The following is a 12,959-nucleotide window of genomic DNA, read 5'->3' as shown; positions in this document are numbered from 1 at the left end:
GACATCCTGATCTATTCTAAGAGCAAAGAAGAGCACGAACAACATCTACGACTTATTTTGGAACTCCTTCGGAAGGAACAGCTTTACGCAAAATTCTCGAAATGCGACTTCTGGCTTCGTGAAGTCCATTTCCTAGGGCATGTGGTGAACAAGGATGGGATTCACGTTGATCCATCCAAAGTGGAATCTATTAAGAACTGGCCTGCGCCTCGCACACCAAAGGAAATTCGCCAATTTTTGGGATTGGCAGGTTATTACAGGAGATTCATTAAGGATTTTTCTAAGATCGCGCAGCCCCTCACGTTGTTAACACAGAAAGGCGTTGTTTATCATTGGGGAAATGCACAAGAGTTAGCTTTTCAGCATCTAAAGGATAGACTTTGTAGTGCACCTATCCTTTCACTGCCAGAGGGCACAGAAGATTTTGTGGTTTACTGTGATGCATCAATTCAAGGTCTTGGTTGTGTATTGATGCAACGAGATAAAGTCATAGCTTACGCCTCACGACAACTTAAAGTTCACGAGAAGAACTACACTACGCATGATTTAGAGCTGGGAGCTGTTGTTTTTGCACTTAAGTTATGGCGGCATTACCTGTACGGAACCAAGTGCGCCATCTACACCGACCACAGAAGTTTAGAACACATATTCAAGCAGAAGGAACTGAATATGCGGCAGCGACGATGGGTCGAGCTGCTGAATGACTACGAGTGCTCTATCAGGTATCACCCGGGCAAGGCCAATGTTGTGGCAGACGCCCTGAGTCGGAAGGACACTACGCCTAAGCGCGTAAGAGCTTTACAACTCACGATACATTCTAGTCTACCTTCGCAAATACGAGCTGCTCAGATAGAAGCACTGAAACCAGAAAACGTTAGAGCTGAAGCTCTACGCGGGTCAAGGCAACGCTTAGAACAGAAGGAAGACGGTGCTTATTATGTAACAGGACGCATTTGGGTCCCACTCTATGGCGACTTACGAGAACTTGTGATGGATGAAGCGCACAAATCTCGCTACTCGGTACACCCTGGTTCGGACAAGATGTACCACGATATTAAAACCACGTATTGGTGGCCTAGCATGAAGGCCCACATAGCAACGTACGTCAGCAAGTGTTTGACTTGTGCGCGAGTCAAGACGGAATATCAGAAACCTTCAGGCCTACTTCAGCAACCAGAGATACCACAATGGAAATGGGAGCAAATTTCCATGGATTTCGTTACTGGCTTACCTAGATCACAGCGCGGAAACGATACTATCTGGGTGATCGTGGATCGACTCACAAAATCCGCACACTTTTTGGCAATCAAGGAAACGGATAAGTTCTCCACTCTAGCGGAAATATACCTCAAGGAAGTTGTTTCGAGGCACGGGGTGCCCACTTCTATCATCTCTGATCGAGATGCACGTTTTACTTCGGAACTGTGGCAGGCAATGCACAAGTCTTTTGGCTCACGTTTAGATATGAGCACAGCGTACCACCCGCAGACGGACGGGCAGTCCGAGCGTACTATCCAAACACTAGAAGACATGCTTCGCGCTTGTGTAATCGACTTTGGCAACAGCTGGGAAAAGCATCTGCCACTCGTAGAATTCTCGTACAATAACAGCTACCACACCAGCATTAAAGCTGCTCCGTTTGAGGCATTGTACGGACGTAAATGCCGGTCACCCCTCTGTTGGGCAGAGGTGGGGGATAGTCAAATCACTGGTCCAGAACATGTGGTAGACACTACTGAGCGGATTGCTCAAATACGACAACGCATGGCGGCCGCTCGTGACCGTCAGAAGGCCTACGCCGATAAGGGCAGGAAACCACTTGAGCTCCAGGTTGGGGAGCGGGTATTACTCAAAGTTTCACCCTGGAAGGGTGTGGTTCGTTTTGGTAAACGCGGCAAACTCAACCCACGGTACGTTGGACCTTTTGAAATTCTTGAGAAAATAGGCAAGGTGGCCTACAGACTGAAATTACCAGCAGAACTCGGTGCAGTTCACAACGTTTTCCATGTGTCGAATCTGAAGAAGTGTCTGTCAGATGAGACGCACGTAGTTCCTCTGAAGGAACTTACGATCGACGAACAGTTGAAATTCGTCGAAGAACCTGTCGAGATCACGGACCGGGATGTTAAGGTCCTCAAGAGCACTAGAATACCTCTTGTACGAGTTCGTTGGAACTCACGTCGCGGCCCAGAGTTTACCTGGGAGCGCGAAGATCGGATGAAACAAAAGTATCCCCAACTGTTTGAGAACAGTACAAACGCTACTGAGGCTGAAGCTACGGAATTTCGGGACGAAATTCCAGATCAACGGGGGGTGGATGTGACACCCCAGGAAAACCGGGAAAACCTTGCAACCTAACTAGCTTCCTCAGTGAGTGCCATCAAATTTCGGGACGAAATTTCTTTCAACTTGGGGATGATGTGACAACCCGAAATCTAGAACCTTTCGTTGTAACTTGCTTGTACGTTATGTGACTAGTTAAAATGATAACGTGAACCTTTTTATGTGATAAGTGCTTTGTTATGTGTGCATTTGTATATATATGTGTACGTGTTTTATGTGAACCGAGAACCCAACCCGAGAACAAAGAACCCGACTCGAGACCATGAGGTCTCGAGTGGACTTGGGCCGAGAACCTAGTGGCCGGTTGGGCCTTTGGGCCGTGAACCCCCACTCGAAACCCACTAAGGGTGCACACTTGGAACTTGACTATATATACACCACCTTAGTTAGTTTTTACCATTTGTTGAACATTAGAACACACACACACCCTCCTACTTCTCTCTCTAAACCTAAGAACACAAACACTTCATCATTCTTGGATCTTTGGACTTGGATCGGCTCACACACACACACCCGGTTGGAAGCTTTACACACACCCTCGAAACCCATTAACCGGTTAGTGTTTTTAAAGATTATGGTTGAATGCTTAGTGTTAGTATGTTCATGTTATGTTTGTATGATGAGATTATGTGATAATGTGGTAGTTGAGTTATGCATGATATTTGAAAGGAAATCGGTTCATGAATGATCTTGTTATGTGTGGAACTATGCATAAATGTTGATGTTGAAAATAGATTCATTGTATGTTAAAAATGAATGATGAAATTAGGTTGCACTTGTGATGAAATCGGACCTATAGGGAAACCGAGTTGTATGTTATGCTAAGTGTCTTGATGATTATTCATAGTTGTGGTTGATATAAGTGTTGAAAATGTTATGAACTTGATGAATATGCTTTGAATATGTGAAGAACACTTTGAATGATAGTTGAAGATTGAAAACCCTTGTGATTTTGATCCATCTTTGACTAGTAACCTGATTAGGAAAACTGTTAGTGGAATGCTATTGGTTATTTCCGGATTTGGGCCTGATTATACTGTACCACTAATCTGACTACATCTGCATCAACACGTGAACTTGAAAACGACTGTTACCGACTCGCAATCACCCGTTGCGACTCGCAACCACAGCGTGATGACTCGAGACCACACGGTTGCGACTCGCAACCATAGCAGGACAAGCCGAAACCACAGGTTACGAGTCCCGTTGCGACTCGAGACCTTAGCATGATGAACCGAGACTACGGTTGCGACACCGGTTGCGACTCGCAACCATCCATGATCAACACACAGCATGACTCGAGACCATGCTTGCGAGTCCGGTTGCGACTCGAGACCACACTTTGGGCCTAAGTTAGTGGGCCGGACATATGAACTTCTGTGCTACTGTTAACGTGTTATTTGGGCCTGTTATCACAAGCCCAACTGTTTGGGCCTCACACTTGGACTTTGGATTATGTCTGACTGTTAACTGAGAACTGTTACTGATTATACGTGATTTCCATGCGTGTTGAACATTTGTACACTACTTGGTTCGAATCTGATTATACGTGATATCCGTGTTAGGACGTTATTGACTACTTGCGACTTGATTGACTTTCTGTGATTAACTGCCGAGCAAACCGAGGTGAGTTCACACCCTTTACAAAGCATGGGATTCCCTGGGTTGGGAACGGGATTCAGGAACGTGGGTTCCTCGTCTACCTTTGGGTAGGACGTCAGTGGTTCAGGAATGTGATTCCTCGTCCGGATGGACGGATAAACGTACTAGACTAAAACTCTATCACGAAGTCCCTCCTTTTTGTATCGACTAATCGCCGGGCCAATGGCGAGCGGGTCATTAGTTAGATAGCGCTATTTAGGTCTGACAAGCCTCACACCGTGCCGCAGAGGACGGGCGTGAACTAATGGATCTGGGGCACGTCAATGATGATAGACATTGATGTTTTCAGGGCACATAAACATGACTACAGTCAGCAATCGATACGGTAACGAGTCTAGTATACACATGGGGTAGCCCCCACGGCTGGAGAGCCAGATGATGTACATGGGGTAGCCCCCACGGCCGAAATGCCTGATAACTACATGGGGTAGCCCCCACGGCCGGAGTGCCGGAGTAACTGGGAATGAACTGGTCACGTCTTTTTAAACTATGGGGTAACCCCCACGGCAGGATGCCAGATAAAGTAAACTGTTTTCGAAACAACTAAAACGAACGCCCACCCGTGAACTCACTCAACTAGTTGTTGACTCGTTACTACATGCTTTGCAGGACCATAGGTACTCAGTGGGAGCTTGCATGGAGGAGGATCGTTGTGGGACAGGGATTGCTACAAGACTATGTTAAACTTGAAATTTTTGGAACTTATGTTATAACTTTAAACTTATGCTTCCGCTTGCAACTTAAACTTATTTGTTTTGGAACACCAATCGTGATGGTTAAACTTTTATAACTACTTATATGCTTGTTCAGTATGATTGGTGGCTGGATCCTGGTCAGTCACGCCTCCAAGCGGTAGTACTCCGCAGGTGGGATTTTGGGGGTGTGACACATTGGACCAAAAAGTGCTTGGGAAGACCACCCAATCAAGAAGCCTCTAACAATGAGAATTGCATGCAATCTCATTGGACCAAAAACTTTGGGAAGAGGGGGGTGGCCCACATGGGTGTTATTAATAAAAAAATACAAATTTCTTTTATTAATTATTTAAGTCTTATATATATATTATAACTTTTATAAAATATAACATCATATGTTATAAGACTTACACTACTTTTATTATGTTATTTAACCCATTAAATAACAAAATAAAATATTCTCTAAAAATAAATTATCCATATAATTTATTAGTTTGTGAAGTGCAATTATTTAGAAAACCAATTTCTAAATATTCTAGGTGTTAATATTTATTTGTTTGATCATATCATAAATAAATATTATAAGTGTTTGTCTAGCTTGTATTTGGGTATGACTCGACTTGGATCATAACGTACTAGCCACATCAATTTAATATGTGTCTTGGCCATACAGAGTCCAACATAAACAATGTGTTTAGTTTATGAATAAACTGTCGTTCACAATTCTGATGTACAAATGTAGTTACATGTGTGTATGGCATTTCCCTATGATACCTACATCAAGGAACTATACTCTTTACAACCTACTCTTATGATTCTCCCTTTCAAGTGATCACTCATGATTTCCTCGAAAATTTTAAGTGCTCATTTCATTCTAGGAGACGAAGTACAAGAAATAAAGCAAAATTGTGAGTAATCGTGTTTTTTTCACATCTGTGCCTTTGAATCCTTGGTTAGATAACTAAGGGGATTTTCAAATCTCATACCCATTACGTTCTGATTTTTCAACATGCATAACATAAGTTTTCAAAAACAACCTCCATGATTTCAAAAAGCATTGTCTATGTTTTCAAAAACAACCTTCATGATTTCAAAATATTATTAATACAGTATAATTACTTATATCAAGTGCATGATTTCAAAAGCATCATTCATGTTTTCAAAAACCTTATACATAATTTCAAAATTCATCTCGCATGATTTTAAAACATTTTTATAAATATACCTACCTAATACACCTACTTTATGATTTCAAAAGTATTATATATAAGGTTTCCAAAAACATTGAACACATTTTAGAACCCCATGCATAGTTTTCAAAGTATTTTCCTCATACATTGACTTAACCTTCAAATTCTGCTTCATATGTCGCCTTGGCATATCTAGCATCTCAACTTCATAAGCATTTTTACTTCATGATTTGACTTAAGCACATCCAGTGCAAGGTTTCAAAACACCTTCAACTTCTAAAATCCATATGGAATCTTTTTATCATTACAATTAGATCCTTGTGGATAATTAGCATTCAAATCAGAATCCTTCATTGGATTCCTCGTATGCCTTAATTCGAACATTTCGATTCCTTATAATCGAAATCGAATTTTCTTAAATCTTTCTATCTTTATAGTTAGATTCTTAAAAATATTTAAAGCACCAATCAAAATCCACTGATTGGATACTTGGTGTGCTTTACACACATGTACACAGTTAGCATAACAAATTGACAAGATGATAACTGTAACACCCCAACCCGGGGCAGGTCGGAGCGTCACTATTACGAATATCATAACCAAAATACATCCACTTAATATAAGATAGGATTCAAGGTGACAAACACGTCTCAAAATACCCTAAGTCTTAAGTTCATTCAAAAGTACATGATTTAACAAAATAAAGAGTCTTTAAATACTCTTGAACATCCATTAATCTCTCATTACTGATTCCCCATATTATCCCTAATTACCTGTAAACAAGACAAGAAAAACACAGAAAAGAAAACTACGGCTGAGCCAAAGAATTGCTCAGTAACGGAAAGAACAATAGTACAAGGATGGACGAAAAGAAAGAAACACGAAACGATATTGAAATAACAAATCAATACGGGTACAGAAATTAAACTGAAGTAGATGTTGAACCAAATTAGAAATATGCGTCTAAAGTATAATTGGCACAGTAGCAGACGGATCATATCATATCACAAACGTATCAAATGCATATACTAATTAGGTGACCTTGAATGTCACAACCATAAGTCATGTAATAACGAAGCACCCAGAGCCAAAAACAGACTGGTACACAGCTAGGTAGTCCATGTACCTATGAGATGGTGAGTGTGGCGTTCACCCAATATTCCTTCCATCTCCACACAACAAACTCAAACTCGGAACTAAGATCGATCTATTCGCCTCTAGGGGCCAAGGTGCTACACGAGCACAAACTAGAGACGCCGTGAACTTTTATTACGCACTGTCACGATAAGTGCCATGCCGCTAACGCCCAAACGGCAAGCCAGACGCTCGGGTGACATAGTACAAAAACTAAGGCCATGTAAATAGTTTACAACCAACTGAAAATAATTCTAATAGGAATATGCGACCATGAGTACAAGTCTGAGGTATGGCATGTTACATCACACTAATAATCATACACAATTCCATACTGATTCAGGTAACGCATCACATATCAAACGGTTAACAGGAACACACGAAAATCCGTACTGCAAAGTGACGGATATGATAAAAAATACTATGATGTCAGAATTAGGAATCCGTACCTTAGTTTAGCAAGGAAAGCAAAAATCCACAATTCGGGTCGTGCTCAAAACTTACATGAACCTAAATCCCGTATTTATGAGATTAGTATTATATAATTTATTTAAATAAAGAGGTCTTTCGTTTGGCTTTCCGGCGACTACAACTAAACTTATCTTTTTTTTTCATATGCTCCTCGGTTACAGTCACCATATATTATTTAGTCACCTTAAAGATAACATGAATACAAATATAACTTTTAACCTTTTCGTAACGTCATTTGTATATAGGAATTTAGAATAATAAACATAGAATTTTGATCTTTATTTACTAAAAATATATCATTATAAAGCTTTGAGATAGTGCATACGTGTGATAATAATAGAACTTAATATTAATTATTATACATAAATATATATTACACTTAATTAGATATAAGTCAAAAATAATTAAAAGATTTGATATTTTTTTCCATATCTCGATAAACATACACACATATATAAACATATGCATGACACCCAAAATACACACAAGATCTAAACAAACTCACAACCACATCAGACAAGATTCTCATGCTAAAACACACATATGACTCGATGTACATACAACAAACATAGATAATATACATATAGGTAACATACAGTTTACTCAAACACACCATACATACATACATACATTGTAACCACATACACCTAGATGTCATCATGCACATGCACCCATTCTTATATACAAATCAAAACACACACTCATACACACAAGATAACACACACATACTCAAAACACAATACACACACCCCACTCATTCGTACACACACAAAAACACACACGAGACTCATTTTCAGTTACGTGTGTCGCCAGAAAATTAACATGAGTTCAACCGAAACGAAACAAGATGTCGGAGTTTATACCTTGATAGGTCGGGGAAGGAACCGACCCGCGGTGGTGGAAAACAGTACGGTCGTGACGAGTTGCTCACGACGGAGACGTGCGCCGGAAACGAAAGCGTGGCCGAAAAGTGGGGTTCTTGCGGCGATTCAAGTGGATATGGTGGTTGATGTGCGTGAAGTGTGTTATATTTTTGATGAGTATTTAAGCCCCTTTTTACACTTTTAGCCAAGTTTTAAATTTATAAAACACGATATTCACTAACACTAAACACACATATGGGCAAGTGCACCCATCGTGGACGTAGTATAGTGTTGGTAAGATACCGAGGTCGTCCAAGGACACAAGAGCTTTTAATACCGGTTTATCCTCAACGTCTAATCAAATCAAAAAGTTAGAAAAATGTTTTAAACTAAGAAAAATAAAAACTAACTAAATGCTGAAAATAAAAATAAAATAAAAACAGATAGACAAGATGAATCACTTGGATCCGACACGTGTATTAGTATAACCTTTGATTATTTTCGCACTTTTGCACTTGTTTAAGAGATTATCTTAGTTATTGTAGTAGGCCCCTCTTTTGAAGGCGACGTTACCCTCAACCCAGTAGTTTGAGTCAGCAAGGATACAATCCTAAAGGGTCGGATTATTGAAAGATAATGAATTAAGTTATTAATGCAAATTGTGGTAGGCCCCGCTTTTGGCGGTGACGTTACCCTCGGCTAAGTAGTCTGAGTCAGCAGGGATACAGTCCTAAATAGCCGGGTTATAGTATTAATAGTAGTTAACTTATGAGGGGGTCAAAGAGTTTGGATCCCCGCCATCCAATACCTATGGGCATTGAAGGAGATCCTACTAAATTTGACCCAGGTCCCAAGCAGGACCTCTAAACGCTGAACAAGGGCAAGACCCTTACCAAACCGTTCCCTTAACCCCCGACCAGGTAGACAACATACCTCCATATAGACCGTTGAGATATGAATGGTGAAAATCTTTTATTTTATATAGACAGTAAAATAATGCCAAGACACCACGGACAAACGATAAGGAAAGATCACCTTCAACATAAGTAACTAGTTATTAAAGTCATTAATACAAAACCAAATAAAAAGTGCAAAAGATTAAAAATAAAAAGTATTATACTAAACACTTGTCTTCACCAAGTGATGTAAGAGACTTAGGCAAACATGGCCTTGATTGTCAAGAACTCTTACGATCAATCTTGGATCCCGAGACGACTCACACACTCTACGATGGACAATGGATGATGGTGGTGGATGATGGTGTTATGGTGGTGGTGGGTGGTGGATGAAGTGTGAGAGAGGTGGTGTGCCAAGGGATGAGAGAAAATGAAGCCAAGCTCCTCTATTTATAGGCTGAACAGAAGGCTGGACACGGCCCCGTGTCCGCTAGACACGGCCCCGTGCCCGTCTGACATTCTCTATCTTCATTAATTGTAATTGCGAATTACAATTAATGCGCCTGCTGTACTTTCACCACACCCCCGTGCCCGCTGGACACGGCCCCGTGGTGGGCAATGGAAGCTTCTACTGGTTTGTCTTTTCTGCTGCTTCCTGGGCACGCCCCCGTGTTCGCTGGACACGGGGCGTGTTCAGACTCTGTTTCTTCTCCTTTGCTTTGGGAGGTGCCGTTGAGGGTCCGGGCAGTCTACTTTTGTTCCTTTTCTTGTATTTATGCTAGAATTAGTTGTCTTTTTGCTTCTTTTGTGATTTTGAGCTCATTTAATCCTGAAAATGCAAAAGGAAGACAAAAACACTATTTTTCCAACATTAATACTCAAAAAGGGTTAGTTTTATGCCTTAATTGATGTGATTTATATGTTGCATTTTACACACATCAGTGGTAGTTTATGGTAGTGGTTTTAATTTTGGAATGTGAGTGTAGCCATGTAGAGCAAAGGAATGATCGATGTATAGATGTGTATGTATTTTTGAAATTGATGGTCTTGTATCTATTCAACTATTCAAGTTATAGATGGTCAAACAAGAAAAGAGTTATGGTCTTCTCATTTAATTGTGTGTAGGGAAGAGGATGATGAAGCATGGGTTTAGTATTTTTATTTTCTTTTTTTTATACTAGTCTTATAGGAAACTATGAGCATAATTATTCACTAGTCACCTACCCATATGTAAATATATGGTTGATGGATAGGTTTAAACAAATTCATATAAATAATGTTATATAAAACTTTAGAATATAACCTTATTCACGTTTAGGTAAAATGTAAATAATATGCACACTAACTTGGTTAATAAAAAAAAATCAAAGTACTAAACTTTAACTTGTTATAAATGTCAAATTTTTAATTATACTAAATGGTAATACATTTATAATTATTATAACGATTTAAGAAATTATTGAGTGTTACAATTCTTCCCCTCTAAAAAAAATTTTGTCCTCGAAATTGCAAGATGCTGATAACCGATACGGACACATTTTAGATCACATATAAGCATAACCGAAACATTACACATTAGCGAAAACACTGAGTTACAAAAAGGGCGGTAAACGGAGACTGAAACAATTCCAAGGTCGTACAAGATCACAACACATTAAAGTTTAGGATACTAAGACGAAAACAAATTTGGATGATGAGAACGGATCGTGTATTCTAATTCCCATGTAGCTTCACGTTCAGAATGGTTCTTCCATAGGACTTTAACAAAAGGAATAGTCTTCCTACGCATAATTCGTTCTTGGCGGTCAATAATAGCTTCGGGCTCCTCCTCAAGAGATAGGTCCTCATGAATAAGATGATAAGGATAATTCACAACGTGTAATGGATGGTAATTATATCCCTTAAGGAGGGATATATGAAAGACATTATGCACGTGCGATAGTTGAGGTGGCAATGCCAAACGGTAAGAAACTTCACCGACTCTTTCAAGAATCTCGAATGGACCGATGAATCTAGGGCTAAGCTTTCCCTTGATTCCAAAACGACGAACGCCTTTGCAAGGCGAAACTCGTAAGAAAACACGCTCACCAACATTAAATTCCAAGGCTCGACGATGTCGGTCTGCATAGCTTTTCTGTCGACTCTGCGCTTCCTTCAACTTCTCCCTAGCGATAGCAACTTTCTCATTGGTAATTTGCACTAGTTCAGGTCCCTCAAAGATTTTTTCACCAACTTTCTCCCAACAGATAGGTGCTCTACACTTCCGTCCGTAAAGAAGTTCGAACGGTGCCATACCAATGCTAGCTTGCCAACTATTATTGTAGGCAAACTCGACAAGACAAAGATATTCATCCTAATTTCCTGTCCACTCTAGAGCACAAGCTCGAAGCATATCCTCGAGTGTCTGAATAGTACGATCTGACTGACCGTCTGTCTGAGGATGAAATGCCGTGCTGAATCTCAATTTGGTGCCCCAAGCGGCTTGCAATCCCTTCCAAAAGCGTGAAGTGAACCGCGGGTCTCGATCAGACACGATAGAGACTGGGGAACCATGATGTCTAATGATTTCTTGAGTAAAGACTTTAGATAATCTACTGACTGAGAATCCCTGCTGAATCGGAAGAAAGTGAGCTGACTTTAACAACCGGTCGACTACAACCCAGATAGTGTCATTCTTCTTGAACGTCCTCGGTAAACCAGTTACAAAATCCATTGAAATGTCATCCCACTTCCATATCAGAATATCTAGTGGTTGAAGCAAACCACCGGCTCTCTGATGTTCTGCCTTCACTTGTTGACAAGTAAGACATCTGCTAACATATCTGGCTACATCTTCTTTCATAGCGTTCCACCAAAAGTGCTGACGAAGATCTCGATACATCTTTGTAGATCCAGGGTGGATAGAGAATGGTGAACTATGAGCTTCAGCTAACAATGATTCACGTAGGGTGGAATCATTAGGAACACATAACCGTTTTCCACACCAAACTACTCCATTTTCGTCAATTCGAAATTCTGATTGCTTACCAACCTCCAAATTCTGTATAATAGCCCAAATTTCTCCGTCATCTTGTTGAGCACTCTTGATACGTGAGATCAAGTCGGGCTCAATCTAAAATCTGGCTAGATAACCGTCAGCGTCACCAAGATGGATACCAATACCTAGCTTTTCAAGATCAGTTAGAATATGAGGTTGCAATTGGAGAGCTGAAATTGCCCCAAAGTTCTTTTGGCTAAGAGCATCAGCCACAACATTAGCCTTTCCCGGATGATACTGGATGTTTGCATCATAATCTTTCAAAAGCTCTAACCAACGTAGTTGTCTCATGCTCAACTCCTTTTGTGTAAAGATGTACTTCAAGCTCTTATGATCAGTGAAAATATCACAAGTCTCTCCGTACAAATAATGTCGCCAAATCTTTAGAGCAAAGATAACGGCGGCAAGCTCAAGGTCATGCGTCGGATAATTAACCTCATACGGCTTCAACTGGCGTGAGGCATAAGCAATGACCTTATTGTGTTGCATCAAAACACATCCGAGTCCCTTCTTCGAAGCATCGCTATAAATCTGATATCCACCTGTACCTGATGGAAGTGTGAGAATCGGGGCAGACACTAACCTTTTTTTCAACTCCTTTTCTCTCTATCATTGTTCCAAGCGTACTTAACCCCTTTTCTTAGAAGTTGGGTTAGAGGTAAGGCGAT

The sequence above is a fragment of the Helianthus annuus genome, chromosome 2 (genome assembly GCF_002127325.2).
Source record: "Helianthus annuus cultivar XRQ/B chromosome 2, HanXRQr2.0-SUNRISE, whole genome shotgun sequence".
NCBI lineage: Eukaryota > Viridiplantae > Streptophyta > Magnoliopsida > Asterales > Asteraceae > Helianthus > Helianthus annuus.
This window is presented reverse-complemented; position numbering follows the sequence as displayed.